General features: G+C 50.9%; 1 protein-coding gene and 1 non-coding gene across 4 annotated transcripts in view; one reads left to right on the forward strand and one right to left on the reverse strand.

Moving 5' to 3' along the window:
• GSG1L (GSG1 like) overlaps positions 1-16,634 on the reverse strand; it is a 271,431-nt gene that overhangs the window by 53,734 nt on the left and 201,063 nt on the right. The gene's annotated exons all lie outside the window — the stretch shown is intronic.
• LOC135269206 (U6 spliceosomal RNA) lies at positions 16,413-16,515 on the forward strand. Its single transcript, XR_010337497.1, has one exon. It is a non-coding gene; the product is annotated as a U6 spliceosomal RNA (small nuclear RNA).

Genomic DNA, 16,634 nt, shown 5'->3' on the forward strand with positions numbered 1-16,634 from the left:
TTTCTAAGGGATGGAATATTCATGAGAAGGGCCACTCCTTATGCCAGGACAGTAGGAGCATAACAATATTTTAATACAAAATCTCCCATCCAGAAGCTGGACTTAGCCTGTTGGCAAAATAATTAATTTTCTGAATTATTAGTTTAGAAAAGCATTGATTCCTAAATTAATTCCATTTATCCCCAGGTATGAAAGACCATGCTTTAAGGAAATTCAATAAATAAAAATTACAGTTCACTCAAAGATACCTTAGTGGAACTCTCTGATTGCATTTTAAAGATTCTGTTTCAAAAATCTGACCCTTGCCTGTTTTTAGAAGTATGTTCATTCTGTAAAGAAAGGTCCACCCACAGCATCTGTCCTATAAATCCTCATCAGAAGGAATCGCTTTCAACCCATCAGAACTAAAAAGTGACTTTTCAGTGCGTTACTGCACCTCCTGAATTCAGGGAGACTAAATGAATGAGACTTTGCTGCTGCTGCTGGGATTACTTCCTGGCTTGGACTCAAACCAGGAAAGTCACAGCTGTAAATCTCTCCTTGTGATTTCTGGAATCTCCCAACTCCTGACACCACAAATGAAATTCCAAACCCGTGTGGGCAGGTGGGTATGATTCCTCCAGGCCTCAAGGGAGCCCTGGAGAACACTGGAAATGGGGGGATGTTGGCCAGGAGGCCAGAGCTGGGCTGGGTGTGGTGCTCCCCAGAATTTAGAGCAAGAAGAGCTGTCATGACGCCTAGCCCTGCCCTCTGCGAGTCCAAAATGAGGAAGCGGAATTCTGTTAAGTCCAAGGATGCTGAGTCCAGGGGGTGCTGAGAATTAAGAGATAAGGTCAAGCGCATCAGAAGGTGAGCCCGGAGGAAAGCAGACCCAGGAAAGTGAAAGAGAGACCAGCTTCCAGCTCTGTCACTGATACGATGTTTAAAAGTGTGCAGCACCTCCCGCTTCACTCACGTCCTCCTTCTCCAGCCGTGTAAGACATGCCTGCTTTCCCTTCCCCTTCTGCCATGATTGTAAGTTTGCTGAAGCCTCCCCAGCCATGCTTCCTGTACAGCCTGTGGAACCATGAGCCAATTAACCCTCTTTTCTTTACAAGTTACCCAGCCTCAGGTAGTTCTTTATAGCAATGTGAGAACTAATACAGTCACTTGCCAGCTTTGTGACCTTGGGTAGGTTGACTTTCTGTGCCTCAGTTTCCCCACCTGTAATATGGCGATTATAATAATACCCACCTCATAAATTGGTGTGAGGATTGAGTGGCTTATATTTATAAAGCACTTAGAACAGCACTGGGCACAAAATAAGCTCCACAGAAGTTTGTTGAATGAATGAATGAATGCGTGAATGCACACCTGAGGCTCACTATGTAGGCCCACTGGACTGTATGCTAGTCCACAGACCAGATCTGTTTGGCTCTCCCCTGAATCCCCAGAGCCAAGCCCAGTACCTGACACACAGTAGGTGTTCAATATGTGCTTATTAAATGAATAAATAAGCACTGAGTGAGAGGTGCCTGGGGATGTTGAGCTGGCTGATGTAAAGGTCAAGAGTGTGGGATACAGGAATGAGTTAGGACAGGACCAGAGTGCAGAACTTTGTCTAGGAGAGCATCGGTCAGGGTCATCATTCATTCCTTTATCGTTTATTCATTCAATCAGCAAAGGAATGTTTATCGAAGGCTTTTCACATGCCAGACACTGTTCCAGAGGGCTGGGGAGCAGGAGACTGGAATAGATGGACAGATGTCCTGCTCTCAAGGGGTTCGGGTTCTGGTGGAGAGAGCCAGACAATTGGCACAGAAACTAACATGAAATTTCAGGCAGTAAACATTTCCATGAAGAAAACAAAATAGGGCAAGTGGTGGAGAGTCCTTGGAGTGGGAGGCACTTCAGCCTGGGTGGCCAGGGAGGGTGTCTCAGAGGAAGTGACATTTAAGCAGAGGCTTGAATGGGGAGCTGAGGGCAGCCATGCGGAGGACTGGGGAAGAGTATTCCAGACAGAGGGAGCAGCCTGGGAAAGGGCTGGGGCTGGAGGCAGGGAGAAAACGCTGTAGCAGAGTGAGCAAGGGGTAGGAGGGGCCAGGCGTGGTGGCTCACCCCTGTAATCCCAGCACTTTGGGAGGCTGAGGAGGGCGGATCACCTGAGGTCAGGAGTTCGAAAACAGCCTGGCCAACTAGGCAAAACCCTGTCTCTACTAAAAATACAAAAATTAGCCAGGTGTGGTGGTGCACACCTGTAATCCTAGCTACTCAGGAGGCTGAAGCAGGAGAATTGCTTGAACTCAGGAGGTGGAAGCTGCAGTGAGCCGAAATCGCACGACTGTACTGTAGCCCGGGTGACCAAAAAAAAAAAAAGGCCGGCGCGGTGGCTTACATCTGTAATTCCAGCACTTTGGGAGGCTGAGGCAGGCAGATCACAAGATCAGGAGTTCGAGGCCAACCTGGCCACTGTGGTGACACCCCGTCTCTACTAAAGATACAAGAATTAGCTGGTTGTCGTGGCACCATGCCTGTAGTCCCAGCTACAGGCATGGTGCTGAGGCAGAAGAATTGCTTGAACTGGGAGGTGAAGGTTGCGGTGAGCCAAGATGGCCCCACTGCACTCCAGCCTGGGTGACAGAGCAAGATTCCATCTCAAATTTAAAAAAAGCGGGGAGGGATATTTCAGACAGAGTCGGAAAGGCAGGCAGGAGCCTGGCCACACAGGACCCTGAAGCCCACAGTGCAGTTTGGCTCTCAGTCCGTGTAGAACAGGAAGTCAGTAAAGGACTTTCAGCTGTAAGCAGGGGTCTAATGGATGCTTCTAAGAAAATCCTTCTGATTTCTGTGCGGAGACCGTGACTGTGAGGGGAGGAGGTGAGCCCAGCTGAGAGGTCATTGCACGGACCCAAGCTAAGCTGTTTTTGTTTGGGCTGGAGTTGCTGGCAGCTCTGGGGTAGGTTTAGTTAGTTTGTTTTTGTTTTATTTTGAGACAGGGTCTCACTCTGTCACCCGCACCGTAGTGCAGGGGTGCAATCATAGCTCAGTGTTAACCTCCAACTCCTCCAGCCTCAGCCTTCTGAGTAACTAGGACTAAAGGTGCATGCCACCACACTCAGCTATGCTATTTATTTATTTAAGAGAAGGGGGTCTCCCTATGTTGTCCAGGCTGGTCCCGAACTCCTGGCCTCAAGTGATCCTCCAGCCTTGGCCTCTCAAAGCACTGGGATTACAGGCTTGAGCCACTGTGCCCAGCCTGGGGCGAGTTTTGAGGCTGGAGTCAATAGGACTCGCTGCTGGGCTGCACACAGGTGATGAGGGCCACTACCTGGGGTCTAGGATGACCTTAGGAGTTTGGGTTTGAGCATCTGGGCAGATGCCATTTGCTAAGATGAAGAAGATGAAGGGAGGAAGAAGTCTGGGTGGGTAGAATCCTATTTGTGCCATATTCGTTTGAAATGCCTATTTTATATCTGAGCAGGGATAGCAAGCAAACCGTTGAAGGGCCAGGTCTGCGATTCAGGGAGTCGTCAGCACCAGAGACGTCAACACGTGAATGATAAATAACACGGTGTGCCTAATAAAGAAGTCATCTGGAGAGAGACTGCAGCAAGAGGAGAGAAAAGGGTTCCAGGATGATGCCAACATCTGGTCTTAAGCAGAGTAGGAGGGACCAGCAAAGAAAGCTGAGGCAGAGTGGCCACGGATATCAATCAGAGTGTGGAGTCGTCAACTGCAAGGTTTAGAAGAGGAGGAGGGTAAATGATAGAAAAAGCTTTCAAAGCAGAATGCTGCCTGGGGAAGCGGGAAAATGGGGTGATAGCAGGGTGGGGGGCCTGGGGCTCAGGAAGGCATTTTATTTATTTAAAAATATATACATGTAATGCATCTATCTATCTATCTATCATCTATCATCTCTATCATATCTATCTTTCTATCTACCTGTCTTTCTTCTTTTCTTTCTTTCTTGCTTTCTCTATTTATCATATCTATGCTATCATCTCTATCTGTCATTTATATCTATCTATCTGTTTATCTACTTTTTTTTTTTTTTTGTACATACAGGATCCCACCACGTTGCTCAGGCTGGTCTCGAACTCCTGGCCTCAAGCAGCCCTCCAGTCTCGGCCTCCCAAAGGTCTGGAATTACAGGCATGAGCCACAGTGCCTGTGCAGGAGGTGTTTTAGCCATGGAAGATAGAGAATGTCTCCATGTCCATGCAGAATGATCACACAGAGAGGGAGAGACAGACGGAGCAGAGGAGTGAGAGGGCAATTGTGGGAGCAAGGTCCGCAGACAGCCAGAAGGTGCGAGGAGGTTCTAGAAAACAAGGGGGCTGGCTTTTGATGGGAACTGGGACGTGTCACCCAAGGGAGTAGGAAGACAGCATCTGAATGAGATTCAAGTTTTGTTTGTTTGTTGTTTTATAAGACGAGTCTCGCTCTGTTCCCTGGGCTGGAGTGTAGAGACGCCATCATAGCTTACTGCAGCCTCGACCTCCTGGGCTCAAATGATCCTCCTGCCTCAGCCTCCTGAGTAGCTGGGACTATAGGTAAGTGCTGCCATGTCCGAGTGACATTTTTATTTTTGTAGAGACAGGGTCTCATTATGTTGTCCAGCCTGGTCTTGAACTCCTGGCCTCAAGGGATCCTCCTGCCTCAGTCTCCCAAAGTGCCGGGATACAGGCAGGAGCCCCTGTGCCCAGCTGGATCTGAGTTCTTGAGCAGATTCACCCCCACTCCTCTCCAGCAAGCGGGAGACAAGGTCACCAGCTGAGAGCGAGGTGGGCCGACTGGGGAAGTGGGGGTTGAGGAGCAGCGAGGGGAGGGTGTGAAACAGTCTCTCTTTCCTGAGAGCGAGAAAGCGCAAATGCGCTGTGGCAGTGCTTCTGCTCTCGGGGCACTGTTGCATGTCGTGTGAGATCCGTGCTCGTGAATTTAAAGTGAGCCAAGGCAGCGTGGCTGTGGGATTCAGGTAGGGAGACAGCAATTGGCCTGGTGACACCTGTCAGGGCGTCTTGAGTCCAGAGGACACATAGGAATGCCATCCTTTTGCTCGATCACTGGGGAGGGGGTGGCAGGTCCCTGGGCCTCCCTCGAGGTGGGCTGGACCAGAGCCCATGTGACCCCTCCCAGGGGGATAGTCTCCAGCCTGGAGCTACCCCTGGGTGAGGACATAGAGCAGCGGTGACAGCCCCAGTTCCAGGATTCCCCCTGCCTCTGACCTGGCTCCCTTTGCCAGGGTTTGGATGTTTTATGCGAATGCCACGCTCCATTTAATTGAGATACCAGGGAGGTAGCTGATTAATTGATTTATAATAGAGTTTATTATTAAAGATGCTAAGTTATTACTGAGAACACGTGGTGAGCACTCATGTTTAAATAAATATTCTTGTAGATGCTGGACGTGGAGCTGGACTTGCCAATAGTCCATGCGTGTCATGTCCGGGACTTGAGACGCAGAGAGGCTGGTGGGGACCTGGAGGATGTCAGAACTAGAGAGACAGGGCAGGAGGGCTGCAAAGGGAAATCCCGGACCTTCAGCTGGTCACTGAGCAAGTATCAGGCAGCTGCTGTGCTTCAGGTGTTTCTTCAGGGGTCAGGTGGAGAGGCAGACGCACAGACTCGGCACCACTGGGTATCAGGGCAGCCAAGAGGAAAAGTCCGGGGGTCTGTGGGTTTGGGGGGGTCAGAAGAGGCTCCTTGAGGAGGTGATATAGGAACTGAGAGCCGAAGGGTCAGAGGGAGGAGGAGGAGAGCAGAGCGGGCAGGGGAACCCGCACCAGCAGAAACCCACAGGAAAAGTGGTTTGGTGTGGCTGTCACAGGCGGTTAGGTGGGGCACGTGGGAGGTGAGAGCTGCAGGGATAAACAGGGACATTCCATGGGAAGTTCTAAGCCCTCTGAGGCAGTTTGGATGTTATCCTGAGGGCGTCGGGCAGGAGTTGCAACTTTCAGAGCAAAGTTTTGGTTGGGTGGGGGTGGTGATCACGTCTGTGGCCTGAGAACGGGCGGGAGGAGCAGGAGGCAGGGAGCCCGGGAGGAGCAGCTGCAGTCCTCCCAGCAGGCGAGGATGAGGATGGGCAGGACTTGCCAGGGCGCTGAGATGCTGGAGGCAGGGAGCACAGGGGTACTGGGTACCGCTGAGACCGATCACTTACCAGCAAACCTTCAGGACCTGAAGAACCCTGACTCAGGAGTGGCGAGGAACTGGGGGAAACTGGGAGCAACTGGAAGGAGCTGTTGGGACCGACCCAATTAACATCAGCCCCAGAATAGCCTCCCACGGAAAGAAAACCTTGAGAAACCGAAGGCTGGTGTTTCATGACACCGATCGGCTGGGGGCAGAGGAAAAAATAAATCCCTTATCTGCACATATCTAAAATATCCTGATGTTGGTCACGATGGAGACCAAAGCCTGGCTCTTCCCTGTGCCCTCTGCCCGGGGGGGCGCCCCACGTGGTCAGGTACACCTACACAGAAAGCCATCCCTGGGAAGCTGAGCTGATGCTATGTTTAAAACTTGCCCAGACCTATTTTTAAAGAACAAGTTATTTTTAGACAGTCTCTTGAGAACCTGAAGCCTCTCTTGGTAGCATAATTCAGGGTTTAAAAAGTTCCTCCTTACACATAACCTAAATCTTTCCAGCTCCAATTTAAGCTAATTTCTTGCTCTGGCCTCTGAGGACACGGGGAGGGGGGAAGCTGGTTGGCATCTTCTTGAGAGGAGACTTTTGGGGGCTCAGCAATTACCGAGGTGCCCCCCAACCTTGTCTTGTCTGCGTAGATCATTCCGATTTCTCTACCCTTTCTGCAAAGGTCCCCTTTTAGATTACCAGAGTCATTAGTGTCACTCTTCTTGGAATTCTGCCTTTTAAAGTGAAGTGGCCCAAATTGGAGGTGGCACATCACGGAGACCTTCCAATTTCGAGGAATGGGTTTACTGAATTTACGCCAGCCTTGTTCAGCTCAGCCGCCCCCATCCAGCCCCGTGGCAGAGAATGGGCTCAGATCCCCCAGGTGGGGTCCAGAGGGAGCCCAGAGGCCACGGCCCCAGGACCTAGTGGATCCAGGGTTACCCAGCACAAACTCGTAGTGGGACGATTTCTGACACCAATGGACACGTGCCCAGGCTGCCAGCATCCTCTGTTACCCTTGCCATTTGGGTAATCAGATGGAAAACATCCATGACCTCAGGGCACAGCTGTCCCAGAAGACTGAGAGAACTCCAGTTTGGTTTTGGAGATTTCAAAAGCCTACATCCAGGCATTCCAAGAAAAAGGTTTAGAAGAATACCCAATCAAGCAGAGACCGTTTCTCTTCCTCCTCCACCTGGAGACCAGGTAAAGTTGCCTGGCTGGAGGGGAGTGGGAGGCAGGGGAGGAAGAGGAGGAGGGGGAAGGGGAGAGGAGGGGAGGATGGGGAAGGTTGCGAGTGGGGAGGGGGAGTAGAAGGCAAAAGGGGAGGAGGTGGGGGAGAGAAGGAGGAGGGAGAGGAGGAGGGGGAGGGAAAGAGGAGGAAGGGGAGGAAGAGGAGGAGAAGGGGATGGTTGGTGCCAAGAAGGAATGAACTGAACTGTGCAGACATGAGCAGGGCTTCCCTAAAAGGTCCCCAGCCTCCACTTCAAGCACTTCCATGACATCCCCCGGGAGCCACAGGGAGGTGAAGTTGGCACCCACAAAAGGTGCCAGTCTGAGTGGGACCACCCCTTTCCCAGTCTGAGTGGACAGTGGACACCTTGGGAGTTGGGCCATGTGCTCACAGACACAGCCAGTACATCCTCAAGGGCTGTTTAAAAGAGTGATGTCCACCTGTGCCCTGTGTCACCTGTCTCCTGATGCCAACCTGTGCCTCCTGATGCCAACCTGTGCCCGCCTGTGTCACTTGTGCCCACCTGTCACCTGTGTCCACCTATGCCCCTGTGTAACCTGTCTCCTGATGCTCACCTGTGCCCACCTGTGTCAACTGTGCCCACCTGTGTCACTTGTGTCCACCTATGCCCCTGTGTCACCTGTGTCTCCTGATGCTCACCTGTGCCCACCTGTGTCACCTGTGTCCACCTGTGTCACCTATGTCTCCTGATGCCCACCTGTGTCACCTGTGTCTCCTGATGCCCACCTGCGCCAGCCTGTGTTCATCTGTGTCCACCTGTGTCCTGGACACCCCACATGCCTCTTCACGTGGACTAAGCTCCATTTTGGTGGTCTTCTACCCTCACAGGTCCCCCAAGATGAGGGTGGGTCTCTCACCTGGAGGATGATGGAGAAGGACAAGGAAAACGTTCCCGGGCCTCTGACTGGGTGGGAATGAGATCCAGGAGTTGGATGTACATGCCCCTAAGTCACCATCCTGCCCATCTCATCTCTACCTTCTCTTATATTTCTACCCCAGAAATTCACACGCTTGAGTCCAGGAGTTCAAGCAATGAGCTATGATCGCACCACTGCACTCCAGCCTGGGCAACAGAGCAAGACCTTGACTCTAAAAAAAAAATAAAATTACCCTGGGACAACAGGCACGCAGGTGCTCCATCATGATGGAATTGATGAATGAGAGAATGACCTCCACTCGGCAAGGGACCCTCCCCCTTGTGGGTGCCCTGGCTTGTCCCCTGCTGTACCCGTTCTCCTTTGATCCCACAACAGGCCTATTAGGTGTGCATTTCACAGGTGAGAATGAAAGTGGGCTAAGCAGAGGTTAAGGGCCTGGAGAGCTGTGCTGAGTCCAGGAGTAGAGCCCACATCTCTTTTTGGCCCAACCTGCATTCATTCATTCCATATGCAGTTCTTGCGTATCTGCTACAAGCGTGACACTATGCTAAGGGCTGCAGAAAGAGACCAACGGGGCCAGGCGCAGTGGTACAAGCCTGTAACCCCAGCACTTTGGGAGGCAGAGGTGCATGGATCACCTGAGGTCAGGAGTTTGAGACCAGCCTGGACAACATGGTGAAACTCCATCTCTACTAAAAATTCAAAGATTAGCCGGGCATGGTAGCACACGCCTGTAATCCCAGCTACTATCCCAGCAGGAGAATCATTTGAACGCAGGAGACGGAGGTTGCAGTGAGCCAAGATCACACCATTGCACTCCAGCCTGGGTGACAATGAGACTCGGTCTCCAAAAAAAAAAAAAGAGAGAGAGAGAGAGAGAGAGAGACCAACGGAACAGACATGGCCCCTACCCACTGGGAGCTTCTCTCCAGTGGAAGAGGCAGACATCACAAGAAATCACCCTTCAGGAGTCAGGGCTCGGGAGGTACAGGGGCCCCTGGAGCTGAAGCCTACAGCTGGGTCCTCTGCTCTGGGGGTCAGGGAAGGCTTCCCAGAGGCAGGATGTTTCAGCGGATCCTGAGAAGGAGAAGGAGGAATTAACTAGGTCACAGCTGCCCAAAGTGTGGGGCTCACCCCTCTGGGGTGCTTAAGCTCATTTTAGAGCAGGATTTCTAAACCTCAGCACTACTGGCATTTGGGGACAAAGAAGGTTTGATGTCGAGGCTGTCCTGGGTGCTAGCAGAGGCTTAGCACATCCCTGGCCTTGACCTACTGGTTGCCAGGAATATGCACCCTCCACCCCACATACCCCCAGTCATAAAAACCAGAAATGTCTCCAAATATTGGCCAAATATTCTTGAGGGCAGGGGCAGTGGAGACAGACTAATCCCCCATTGAATCCACTGTTTTAGATTCTTCATGAATGTTTTTTATTTTATTTCATTTTTCAGGAAGGGTCTTGCTCTCTCACTGAGTCTAGAGTGTAGTGGTGCGATCACAGCTCACTGAAGCCTCAAACTCCTGGGCTCAAGTGGGCCTCCCACCTCAGCCTCCTGAGTAGCTGGGACCACAGGTGCTCACCACCATGCCCAGCTCATAGTTTTGGTTTTTGTAGAGACAGGGTCTCCCTATGTTGCCCAGGCTGGTCTCCAACTCCTTGGCTCAAGTGATCCTGCCTCAGCCTCTCAAAGTGCTGGGATGACAGGCATGAGCTGTCAATCCCGGCTCTTCAGCAACGTTTTTACAATGGTAATTTCTTTTTTACAGTTCTTTTCTATTTATTGCAAGTGATACTGGCTTTTCGTTTCTGGTGGTGATCTGAATATTCCTTTCTGAATGAATTTAGGTTGCAAAAAAAGTGAGTGATTTAGAGAAAATGTGAAGTGAGCGGCGCACCTGTGGCATGCAGATGTGGCAATGGTCACCAGGGCACAGTGCAGACAGATGTACGGGGAGAGACGCAGAGCTGGGTGAGAAGTGGGGTGGTGGCTCCCATCTGAATGTAGGGGTGCACTCTAAAAGAGTCTCTGACAGGCCAGGGAATCCCCCAGGGAGGTGTCACCTAGGCATCTTTCTCTTGGGAGTTCAAGCCCAGCTTTCTTCCAGCCTGGCAACTGATTGGTCTCTCTTTGAGTGGGCACCAGAGGAAGGAGTTGACTCAACTTTGGGGGCCCACGTGGAAAGATAAATGTCCATAAATACTAGACACACACTCTTTAAGGCAAGATGCTTGCATGAAAAAAGGCATGGGGGGTGGCCAGGAGAGGTGGCTGATGCCTGTAATCCCAGCATTTTGGGAGGCTGAGGCGGGCAGATCAGTTGAGACCAGGAGTTTGAGACCAGCCTGGGCAACATGGTGAAACCCCATCTCTACTAAAAAATACAAAAATTAGCTGGGCATGGTGGCCCATGCCTGTAGTCCCAGCTACGTGGGAGGCTGAGGCAGGAGAATTGCTTGAACCCAGGAGGCGGAGGTTGCAGTCAGCTGAGATTGCACCACTGCACTCCAGCCTGGGCAACAGAGCAAGACTCCATCTCAAAAAAAAAAAAAAAAAAGGTGTAGGGGGCCAGGCGTAATGGTTCACTCCTGTAATCCCAGCATTTTGGGAGGCCAAGGCAGGAGGATTGCTTGAGGCCAGGGGTTCAAGATCAGCCTGGGTAACATAGGGAAACCCTGTCTCTACAAGAAAATGAAAGGCAAGGTGGGGCTCTGAGATCAGTGGGGAGTGTGCAGCACCCCGAGGAAGCCTGTCTTAATTTCCTTCTGTGGTTTGCACTCACGAGAGACACTGGCCGAGCTCCCCCTCCCTGGGACTTCTTTCTCTCCACCTCTCTCTCTCATTTTTGTATCTTGCTCTCTGTCTGCCACTGTTCTGCATCTGCCTCTCTCTCCCTCCCCCCTCTCCAAGATGTCTAGTTAAATCTCCCCAAGGGACAAGCAGGAATAGCCACTGTATTCGCGTCTCCAAGGTAGGCCTCCCCGTCTCCTCCTGTTTTGCTCTCGGAGGACCCTGATCTGCAGAGACGACACCTGTGACAGGTCCGCGCCTGCAGGGTCAGGCCCCACCTCACCCCCGCCAGCTCAGTCCTTCTGCCTCAGCACAGAACCGACCCCTTTGTAAGCCACCTCGAGAACATTCCTGCCAAAACTACCTTCCATCCCTCTGGTCTCATTCGCTGAAATGCAAATCCCACTCTTCTGGCCAGTTAAGTGCTCTGAGCTTCCACGCTTCCCTGCGGGGACACTGGTGTTCCATCCAATTAGTTTCACTGCCCAGGAACTAACAAAGCTGCCTGAACACTGAGAAAATGAGAGGATGAGTGGCCACCCGGAAAAACTTCCAGAGAGCCAAAACTGACAGTCTCTCCTTTCCCCAGCACTTAACAGTTTGTAAAGCACTCGACCATGCCTTGTCCTGTGTAATCCTTGCCTTAGCCCAGAAAGGCTAGGTTTCATTATACCCTATTTGAAAAATGAGAGGGTAAAGCTCAGAGAGGTAAAGCAACTCACCCAGGGTAACACAGCAAGGAAGGAGTATATTTGAGTCCAGGTCTGCCAACTCCAAGTCCAGGTGTTTTACCATTCCATCACAGTCTCTTCCACTCATTCATTCATTCATTCATTCAGCAAATATTTATCAAGCACTTTCTGGAAGACAGGCTGTCTTCATGGTTCAGGAAATAAAGGAGTATATAAGACAAAACGGTCCCTGCCCTCAAGGAGCTGATAGTCTTATGAAGGAAGATGGGAAATAAGCATACACATTTAAATTCAGAGTTTGGCCAGGCACGGTGGCTCATGCCTGTAATCCCAGCACTTTGGGAGGCCAAGGCAGGAGGATCGCTTGAGGCCAGGAATTCAAAACCAGCCTGGGCAACACAGTAAGACCCCATCTCTATAAAAATACCTTTTAAAATTCATGGTTTAATAAATGCTATGAAGGCAAAGAAGGGGCTATGGAAGATAATGATGGAGTCAATTAGTTTAGCCAAGGAAATCAGGGTGGGCCCCCCGAGCAGGTGACATTTAAGCTGAGACCTGAAAACTGTGAAGGTTCTGGAGGGAGAGAGCCCCAGATGGAGAGAATGGTGAGGCAGGAAGAGACCAAGTGTGTTCACAGTTTCAGGCCCAGGGCAGGGAAGGAGTGTGGAGGCTGAGAGGCGGGTGAGAGGTGGCACTGTTGCTGTGAGGACCCACGAGATGGTCTGGAGTTGTGGGAGGGGTAGGAGTGACCCCATCGGGCTTATCCCATTTGGAAGTGCATGCTGGCTCTGTGTCTCTGCAGGCCCTTGGTGTTCTCCTGACCTCTGGCTCTAGGGGGTGGCTCATAGAGGGGCCCAGACATCTTCCATGGTAGTGTCTGGCTCTGGTGGGCCCACCTCTGTTCTGGGACAGGATCCAAGTATATGGTGGCCAGAGTGATAGGTGGACTAAGCCGGAGCGAGGTCATGCAGTGAAGCATGGAGGAGGGTCTCAGCAGCGTGCCCCATTCACCCTCCAGAGAGTGCCAAGAGCTCCATCGGGGTAAGCAGCTGTGAGATTTCCTGGGGCTGAGCGAATCTCGGGGTAGAGAGGGCAGGGCCCTGGCAGCTCAGGGCGTCTCCTGCGTCTCACTGCCTGGCCCAGACCTCACTGTCTCTGCTCCCGCTGGCCCTGGAGTCCCTGCTGAAGACCATCACTTCTCATCTGTTACATTCCTTGAGCAGGAGTTGGTTTTCTATCCCTCTTTATTTATCTTATTTACTTTTTTTTTCCTTTTTTTGTGGAGAACGAGGTCTCACTATATCGTCCAGGCAGTCTTGAACTCCTGGGCTCAAGCTACCCTCCTGCCTCTGCCTCCCTAAGAGCTGGGATTGCAGGCCTGTGCCACTGCACCCGGCCTACTTTTTTTCTTTCGAGAGTTAGAGTCTCACTCTGTCACCTAGGCTGGAGTGCAGTGGCAGATCATAGCTCACTCCTGCCTCAAACTCCTGGGCTCAAGCGATCCTCCCATCTCAGCTTTCTGAGTAACTGAGACCACAGGCGTGCACCACCATGCCCAGCTAATTTTGTTCATTTTTGTGCAGAAACAGGGTCTCGTTGTTTTGGCCTGGCTTGTCTGGAACTCTTGGCCTCAAGCAGTTCTCCCATCTCAGCCTCCCAAAATGCTGGTATTATAGATGTGAGCTGCCACACCCAGCCATCCTGCCTTTCTTCTGAGGAAGACCTGTGACTCTGGCAGGTGCTCCCAGCAGGGGCTCCCTCCAGCTCAGAGCTGGGCTTAGGACTAGGAGGCCCCTTTGATCACCAGAGATTAACGCTCAGCTGGTTTTGCAAGCTGCTGAGGAACAGAGGCAAGAGAAGCGGAGGCTCTGGAGGAAGGGGTGGATCTAAGGAGGCCCTGGGTGAGCAGCCTGGGCTGAGGCTCCCCCAATCTACACCTGCCTACCCTGACGAGGCTCAGGTGTGCAGCTGCAGAGACCCCAGGTCACAGGCTCACACTAGCCCTGCCCTAGTCCTGAATCAGGCCTGGCCGGGCAGGAAGAGTTGCAGGAGCCACACAGTAGGTGTTCAGTAAATGCCGACTGACTCTCACATAGCTCTATCTCAGCAGGTCCTCAAGCGCCCAGCCTTTCCAGCCCCTGCAATGTCACATGGGCAGTAACGAGGGGACACCATCTCCCCCTTCCAGACAAGGTGTTCTCTGTTTTCTGTCCTCTGGCAGATTCTGCCAACCCTCCACCTTCCCAGAGACAAATTGTGGGTAAATGCAAACTCACACATTGTCTCAGAAGAGCCATTGGGGAGTTTCTGATGCTGGGAAAAGCACACAGAAAAGACTGTTGGTGGAAAGAATTTTCCCAACGTGGAGAATTTCCATCAAGGGAAAGTGTCCGCTTAGGGGCTCTTAGACTCCCCTGCCATCTGCGGCGTCCGACAGCCTTCTGCAGGGAGGGGCTGGGAGTCCAGGATGCCAGCCCAGGCAGGGACCAAGGACGTCACAGGCATGGAGGATTCTCGGAAAGGGCCAGTGGGAGGCTGGGCACGGTGGCTCATGCCTGTAATCCCAGCACTCTGGAAGGCCAAGGTGGGCAGATCACCTGAGTTCAGGAGTTCGAGATCAGCCTGGCCAACACAGTGAAACCCCATCTCTATTTAAAATATATATATACAAAAATTAGCCAGGTGTGGTGGTACGTGCCTGTAATCCCAGCTACTCAGCAGGCTGAGGCACGAGAATCGCTTGAACCCAGGAGGCAGAGGTTGCAGCGAGCCGAGACTGTGCCGCTGCACTCCAGCCTGGGTGACAGAATAAGACTTTGTCTCAAAAAAATTAATAAAAAAAAGAGAAAGGGGCAGTGGGAGTGTCAGGTCTGGGAGGAAGGCGAGTGAATTAGCAATGGCTATCCAAATAACAATGCACATTCCTTTTGACCCAGCAATTCCACCTCTAGGAATTTACCCTCACATATTTGCAAGTGTGGGCAAAATTTATGGACAAGGATATTCACTATAGCAGAGGACTGGAGACACTCTAAAAGTCTCCCGGTAGTGCACTGATAGATTAAGCCACGGCTATGGAAATCTACGTCTCCATCCCTGACCTCACTCCCCGCCTCTCTTTCCCTCTCTTTCTTGTACCTTGCATGCTCCCAAGCTTATTCCTGCCCCAGGGCCTTTGCACTCGCTATTTCCATTGCTTGAGCCATTCTTCCCCCCAGATACCCACGTCTTGTTATTTGTTACTATCTCAGGGCTCAGATTCCAGTCCCTTCCGCAAAGGTGACTGTGGCAACTTGGAGGCCATATTCCCCGGGCTTCAGAAATGCCAGAGTAGATTCATCCACTCTGAGGAGCCAGAGATTCTGAGAAGAAGCCTAGAGAAGCCAATGGCCTCGCGGTCTCGACACTCTCAGAGGTGACCCAACCCAAACGGATGGGTTGCACACCATTCAGCGTTCTAGTCACAGGACACTGTCTGCCAAGCCTGCCAGGCTGGCGTTCACTAAGGTTACGAAGGAGCAGCTCTAAGGTGATCCCATGCCCTAATGTAATTCTTTCCTCTTTATTGCAGTAATCAATAGGATATGGCAGTGGTAACAGGATGACTATGTTATATCAGATTATGTAAGATTGTGACACTTCTCTTGCCAGGAGGCTGCCCTCTTGATGACTTAATGAAGTAAGTAGCCACATTTGGGGTCCACAAGGCAAGGAACTGAAGGTGACCTCCTTAAGCTAAGGGTGGCCTCCAGCCAACAGCCAGCAAGAAACTGAAGCCCCGCAAGAAACCAAAGGAACCAAAATCTCCCAACAACCATGTGAGCGTCAAACAGATCCTTCCTCCAGATGGGTTCTAAAGGGGAGCTCAGCTCTGGCCAGCGCCCTGACTGCAGCCTAGTACAGAGCACCGACTTAAGTCAAGCCAGGACTGCTGTCCACAGAATTGTGAGCTAAGAAATGTGTGTTGTCTTAAGTTGCTACGGCCATGGCAATTATTGTCACGCATTTGGCAAATACGGCAGTGGGTCCTGGGCCAGGCCTGACCAGGGCAGGCAAAATGGCTCTGGGGCTGGTTGGTCCTCTCCTGGGTCTGCTGGGGGAGCCGTGCCCATGGCCCAAACCAGGCCATGCATTTGGTCTTGACACCTAACTACCCCTCCTGACACTAGTCTCCCAAATCTTGAACCTCAGCCTGGCTGCAGCCAATGCTTACGTTCCCCATACACACAGACACACACATGACGCAGAATAATATAGAGCTTTGAAAACAGCGAGCTGAGTTCAATTCCTGGCTCCAACATATTTTGTTTATGTTCTATATGTGTGTACTTGAAATAAACACATCTTCTCTAGGGTTTTCTGAGAGGTGGAGGAAATCGAGTTCTATATGTAGTTAATAATCTAAGCTTATTCATGTATTGTTCAGTAGCTCAGCTTACTTTTTTGTCTGTTTCTCCATTAGTTTCTGAGATGTGTGTGTGTGTTAAAAAATCTCTATCATTGCTGATTTATCTGTTTCTTCCTGAGGTTCTGCCAGTATTGCTTGTTATAAAGTTTTTGTTGTTAGAAAATATATGCTTATGATGGATATATTTTTTCTTTTTTGGTTATCTTTTTACCCACCTATAATTTCCTTATTTGCTCTCTTATAACCTTTTGATCTCAAATTATACTCAGTGCTCATTTCAGCGGTGAATATATTAAAATTGGGATGATACAGGGAAGATTCACATGGCCCCTATGGAAGGTTGACATGCAAATTTGTGAAATGTCCTATTTTTACAAGAAAAAAAATCTATTGAATCAGATAACAAAACTGTTAACTCAGCTTTATTTAGTTCATTCTTTTCAGGCATATCTTTCCCCATTCTTCTCTCATCCACTTTTCTATGTCTTTTAAAG

This window comes from Aotus nancymaae, unplaced genomic scaffold (assembly GCF_030222135.1).
Source record: "Aotus nancymaae isolate 86718 unplaced genomic scaffold, 86718_ANA_hifiasm-v0.15.2.pri h1tg000049l, whole genome shotgun sequence".
NCBI classification, from domain to species: Eukaryota; Metazoa; Chordata; class Mammalia; order Primates; family Aotidae; genus Aotus; species Aotus nancymaae.